The sequence below is a fragment of the Daktulosphaira vitifoliae genome, unplaced genomic scaffold, assembly GCF_025091365.1.
Source record: "Daktulosphaira vitifoliae isolate Bord-2020 unplaced genomic scaffold, ASM2509136v1 Scaffold_1, whole genome shotgun sequence".
In the NCBI taxonomy this organism is placed as follows: domain Eukaryota; kingdom Metazoa; phylum Arthropoda; class Insecta; order Hemiptera; family Phylloxeridae; genus Daktulosphaira; species Daktulosphaira vitifoliae.
The window spans coordinates 79,288,931-79,295,474 of record NW_026099572.1 but is presented as its reverse complement, the minus strand read 5'-3'; the positions used below and the strand labels follow the sequence as shown (position 1 = coordinate 79,295,474).

The window sequence follows — 6,544 nt, the reverse complement described above, 5'->3', positions numbered from 1 at the left end:
TATATATCTTAAATTAAATCTTATGTAATATACTTTAATATTAAAAAAAAAATTTCGGACTTTATTTTGTCTTCATGGTGAAAATAGCTACCGTTTCAAAAATATGCTATCTTTGTGTTAAAATTCTTGGTTTTGAATTTTATGTTATTATAAGAGGATTACATTGATTTTCATAAATATTATATCAATCTAATTGATATAGTATAAAAAGCAACTATGCCACGACCCCACCGTGCCGCCACGCCACTGTGCTGGGTTTTTATATTTATAGTTCGTATCATATGCTTTAATTTAACATATATTTGGAGCTCGGAGTATTTCCAGAACAATTTTAAAAGCTAAGTTGAAAAAAATGACTTTGGTAAAAAAGTTGCTATTTTGGATCCGCGCCTGTGGCCAGGTAAAGGGTCAGGTATTAAAAAAATTTATATAAAATAAAAAGAAAATACCTTTGGTTTCTATAAAAAAAATTATTTTGATTCGTTCATTTTTGAAAAAGCTGTGGGAATTTTAAGAAAAAAAATTTCAAAATTTACCGATTCTAAAAATTGTTATTTTTTTAGAGATATCCCCCATTTACGGGGAATGATGGAAATTTTTTCAATTTTTGAGGGTAATGTCTTCAAATAAATATGATTTGTGATTTTTTAACGACGAGGGGATGAGGGAAATTTTTTTTAGGGTCACTGTTTTCAACTAGATATGATTTGTTAATTATCGTTGAACGAAATCAGTTCAGTGATAGCTGAAAAAAAGTAGCGATAATCATAAATAAAAAAAAAAAACAGACCATGGTAAAATTAATATCTTCTCAACTTTGCATCAAAGCTAAAAATTCAAACAATCTTGTTCTTATAATTTTTTTTATTTTAAGAACCATTCTTCTATTATTTCATTATTAAGACAATCAAGGTTTGACATTTTTCTATTGATAATTTGTTGTATAGTTACAGTACTTGTTAATTGTTACAGATAATATCGATATTATTCATTAAACCAAAATATTGTATAATTAATTAATTAATTAACTTATATTGATGTATTCAACTCAAGTTTACTATCATTGTTCATTGTTGAAAGACGGAGTGTAAAAATTTTATTGATAACTACTATTAAAATAATTTATAAGGAAAATATTATTTGATTAAAAAATCTCTACAGTAATATTTAGATAAATAATTTTTGTTTTCATACCTTTAGGGATAAAATGCCTAAACTTTAATTAACTTTAATCAAAACCTCTATTTTTAGGCCATAGGATAAAAAAAGTTATAAGAACAAATTTTTTTTTATATTATATCATCAAAATAAAACTATGGTTTTTATTAAACAAAATTAATTTTAGCTTTTTATTCCTGAAGGAATTAAAAAACATTGTATTCAACTACATATTACTGCATGTAATTTTTTGAATTAAACAATATCTTCCTTTACGAAAATTAACAATTTTCAATAGTTTCCAAGAAAATGAGTGTCTTATCCTTATAACATAGAATGAATCATTCTATGTTTTCAAACTTAAATTTATGTATTAATTATTTTTTAGAATTCACATTTTATTAAATATATGACTTTGTACTTCATTCTATCAAATGGTAATATTCACATTATATTACAATAAAATTTATTATATTTATTTAATTACATAATTTAAGATTTAGCTGTCACTATTTACATAGAATAATCTTTTTACCTTAATTTTATAAAACAAAATTTACTTGTAAGAAAATGTTAACAATTATCTAGTATCAAAAAATCAATTTATATCATTTAAGTGGTACTAGTAAAGAGTAGAATTTTAAAGATTTGTGTTAACCTGTATATATCTGGTTTGATTGTAAAAATAAAGAATACCATTCTTTTTTTTTTAAAGAAAATGTATAGATCCAATACAGCCCATCCTGTCAAAAAAAGAGACGGTACAAAGAACTCTCAAATATTGAAAAATAAATGCTATACCAATATACTGGTGATTTTAATCCAATGAATTTAAACTTATAACTTCCGGTACTTGGTCCGTGTCAAGTAACACACGTGATTTAAAACTGAAAACCGTTAAAGAAGTAGCATCTAAACTCTACCTTAGATTCCATCCATTGTAGTTTCCTATCATCCACAATTCTCTAATCTCTAATCTCTAATCTATCCCCCAAAAAACTTCTGAATAGCCCAAGTTGTAGAGTAAAAAGGTGTTTGTGCAAATATTAAATTATATATATACATTTAAAAGTCAAATGATGGTAAATGAAAACCTGTAATAATATACCCGCACATAGGACGGGATTGGACTCAATTGTTTCTTAGTAACAATTACAGTTACACTCATTTAATAGTGGAATAGAAACAGAGTCCCAGCCACCTTGTATATGAGATAAGATGTTTTTCTTAAATTTAAAAAAATGATTAATGTTTGCAAATTTTTTATGAAAGTATTTTTAAATATATTAGTCGGTTTCCACTTTTAAATATTTTTAAACTTAATTTTTTTTAATTACTCGGTGGACTACTTATCCTAAAGAAAAACCATTCTTTAGGCACATTCTTAAAAACAAATTTTATGGGTGAATAATATTTTTAGGAATATTACTCATTGAGTACCAGCATTTTAATAAATGGAACAGGTATGGAACGCGGGTGAAGTATAAGTACACCATTACAAGCTGCAACCACCTTCATTACATACCTACTCAATGTATTTAAATGTTTGTATCTCCATATAAAGTATTCCATATAAATTTACAATAAAATAAATGACGATTATTTGCTACGAAAGTGATGGTATTAATAAGAAACGAATTAACTATTGCTTTTTAGCATTGAGTTCTTTGATTACTGAATTAGAACTTTAAATAACGCGTTAAATTACTTAATTAAACAAACGAATAAAAAACGTGTGTTCATAAATTAAAAAAGAAAAAAGATGAAAATTATTCCATATAAATATACATTATAATGAAAGATGATTATTTTCAATGAACTTGAGGGTATTGATAAGAAAAAATAAAATATTGTTTTTTTTAGCATTGGGTTCTTCGATTATCAGTGAGTATCAGAAATAAAATAAAATGATCAACCAAGACCAATACCTATATTGTTATGTATAATCGTGAAAGCATAATTTTTAATCTTTAACTACTTTTATTTAATCATTTATTTATATAAACTATGAATGTATGTTAAAAATATATATTTAAGTGTATATGTTTGTTTTAAATCGCACTTATACATTTTTTGCAAAAATCATATAATTTTGATATATTTCAGCGTTTTAATTTTAGTGTGAATAAACAAATTATTTTCTTTATAGCAATATCTAAAGAAAAATATAATGAATAAAAAGTATTTTAAATTTTAGATAATGATCAACATAGGGATTTTTAAATAAAAATAAAAATAAAAAAATTGTTTTCGTTCTTTTTATATGAATTTCTATACAAATTGTAAGAATTGAATGAACGAACAGATTTTTCTGTGAAATAAAAATAATATTGATAATTTTGGATACTTGTTTTTTTATCCATTGTACTATTTAAGAGTGCCTATTTTATTTTTACAAATGTCAACATACATAATTAACTGGCTTTATACTTTATACTTTATACAAATAATGTTTAAATTGTTTTTATTCTGTAATTAAATAATTAAGTGAGTTATGATAAAAAAATCACCCTATATAGACCTATAAAGATTGTAGACCTATGTCTACAATCAAAATAAAAAAATAGTTATTATTAATTAAAATTATTTGTTATAGAATCAGAAAATAATAACAGTAAGTGCATTAATTATTAAGATCAAGTAAATAAAATTATGTATATTTTATGTTAGGTAATTATTCCTAACGTCAAATTATAAGAGTAACTCTTACAAAATAAAATAAGTAAATGTATTAAACTCAGATTTTTCCAACCATAAATTCTTTTATTATTTGTTTAATACTTTTGGAAAATTTCATGAAAATTACGGAAATTTTGGAGAAATTTCTGAAAAACATGAACATTTTTATTGTTATTATATTCTTCCGTTAATTACCTCCATAATTCAGTTTTAACTTATAACTCCATATTATAACGTTATTAGAGTAATAGGTAAACATAAATAGTTATTTATAAAAGATAAAATAATTATTTAAGACTTAACTTAACGTAAAAGATATCTTGATAAATTTACCTAAATGCTATTATTTATATATTAACTGGTTAAATGATAAAACGGTTAAAGTAGCTGCAATAAATAATGAAATGGTCGGTATACTTAGCTCAGTAATATTAATAAAATTTAAAGTATATCCCTTATATTTTGAATTACAATTTTAGAGTGATTAAAATCAAATATTGACTTGGTTGTAGTTTACAAAATGTATTATTAGACATTTTTTATCAAATAATTCATTAATATATCACTGTTTCTATGGCAAAACTGAGTAACTAATTTTTTTTTAATTATTCGGAATGAAAAAAAATACAATGGAAAGGTAATAATGGAAATAAAATAATAGAAATTTTGTAGATTTCTTATTCCGTAAACGCTTAAAATATATCTCAATAATTAAATACCCTTTAATAGTGCTTTAAATTTTTCAATTGGAGAAGATCTTCCTAAAAGATATTCTTTTTTTGTAATTTTTACTTTAAATGAATATTTAGCTTAATTTTCATTAGTGTCTTTTAAGTATTTCGTCATGAGAATAATTAATACACACCTTAAATTTTACTTGAAGTACCTAAGCTAAAAATTTTGCAAAGATAAAATTATTTTTTAATATGTTAGAGCGACTGTATCAGGAAATTTTCAAGAGGGTAGTAAGTGGTTGTACCTTTTACTCATTTATATTAAATCGTTTAAATTAGGAATATTTCAGTATAAATTAATGCTACCAAAAAATTAAATAAAAAGTTCATACAATTTTGAAAAAAAACTTAATTTTATCTCCCAAAAATGTTTATTTTTGAAATGGCCCTCGTTTATATTTTTTAATTTTGATCGTACCTTGTACTAATTAAAATTTTAAATACAAATTAAATTTTTTGAAAAACACTTTTTTCAAAGGAATAAATTTAGGAACATAAGCAGTAGCGCCGATCCAATGATTGAGGGAATGAAAAATCTTGTTTATTATTTATATTAAATATTTTTATAGAAGTTTTATGGGGGCAAAAATTGCATAGTGACTTTTAAAATTTATAAAAACCTACACAGGAGATATGCCTCATTCCCCAGAGCTTTTTTACATCATTACTATAACAAGATTATTATCAAAATTATTATGGAATATTCGATATGCATAAATGGCTTTTATTTCATTAATGATATTTCAAATATTTGTTAGACAGAGTATATAGAGTACGAGATTGACAAAGGAGAACACGAGGTTGGTGAGATGAGAAGATCAGTGACAATAGGTGAGGACGTGATTGGAGAGGTGGAAAGTTTTAAGTATTTAGGTCAGTTGTGCAAAAGAGCGAAGGTATTGACGAGAATGTAAGACACAGGATTAAATGTGGGTGGTTGAAGTGGAAAGAAGCGTCTGACGTCTTATGCGATAAAAAAATTTCAATGAAGCTGAAAGGTAAATTCTAAAAGACTGTAGTGAGGTCAGCTATGATGTATGGTTCAAAGTGTTGGGCAGTTGATAAGAAAGTAGAGAAGAGAATGAGTGTAGCAGAGATGTGAATGCTTAGATGGATGAGTGGTGACTAGAGAAGATAGGATAAGAAACGAGCATAAAAGAGGAAGTAAAGGTGTTGCGTCAATCGTGGATAAGATGACAGAAAATAGACTTAGATGATTTGGTCATTTTATGAGGAGAGAAGAATCAGAAACTGTAAGAATAGTTATAGAAAGAATGTTGAAGTAAGATGAGATAGAGAAAGACCAAAAAAGAGATAGATTGGTTTTTTTAATTAAACACTATCTACAGATTTTCATCGAAGCGTTTTTTATGATAGTGATTTTAATCACTGTCAGATATCATCTATACTGGACCCAACTATGCTACGACCCCACTGTGCCGCCACTCCACTGTGCTGGGTTTTTTTTAATATCAAAATAATAATAATAAATTCAATAAAATAAAAAACAGTCTTACTTTAAGCGCTTAAATAACATTTAACATTTACATTGTTTAGAATTTAGTAAAAAAACATGATGGTTAATATATCATTTATTAAATCTAATACGTGGAAGTTATATGGGATTTGTTAAATAATATTTTTTTTTACTAACATGTACAAAATATAAGTTGATTTCTTCTTTGAAACATAAGAAATATTAAGTTATTGTAAAAAACGGTAGCACAGTGGGGTCGAGGCAAAGTGTGGACGAGGCATAGATGGGACAAGTATAGATGATATCTGACAGTGATTAAAATCACTATCATAAGAAACGCTTCGATGCAAATCTGTAGATAGTGTTTCATTTAGAGAAATTGGTGGATTATTCCAAAAGCAACATCAACTCTTATTTCTTTAATTATATCCTGATTAGTAGTTCTTTGATTTTAAAATATAATATATGAATAAATACTAATTATAGTTTTTAAATT

The 6,544-nt window shown here is 25.0% G+C and overlaps 1 protein-coding gene across 6 annotated transcripts in view; it reads left to right on the top strand.

Annotated features, from left to right (window-relative positions):
- The first annotated feature begins 1,542 nt into the window (after window positions 1-1,542).
- LOC126894121 (uncharacterized) overlaps window positions 1,543-6,544 on the top strand; it is an 18,652-nt gene continuing 13,650 nt past the window's right edge. For 5 of the 6 annotated variants that reach the window (XR_007701322.1, XR_007701323.1, XR_007701320.1 and 2 more), the window contains exons 1-3: window positions 1,543-1,595; window positions 3,022-3,042; window positions 3,755-3,772. The gene's annotated coding sequence lies outside the window, so the exon portion shown is untranslated. Of the gene's footprint in view, window positions 1,596-3,021; window positions 3,043-3,754; window positions 3,773-4,766; window positions 4,803-6,544 lie in introns of those variants that run through there. The other variant, XR_007701321.1, reaches the window with a different exon arrangement.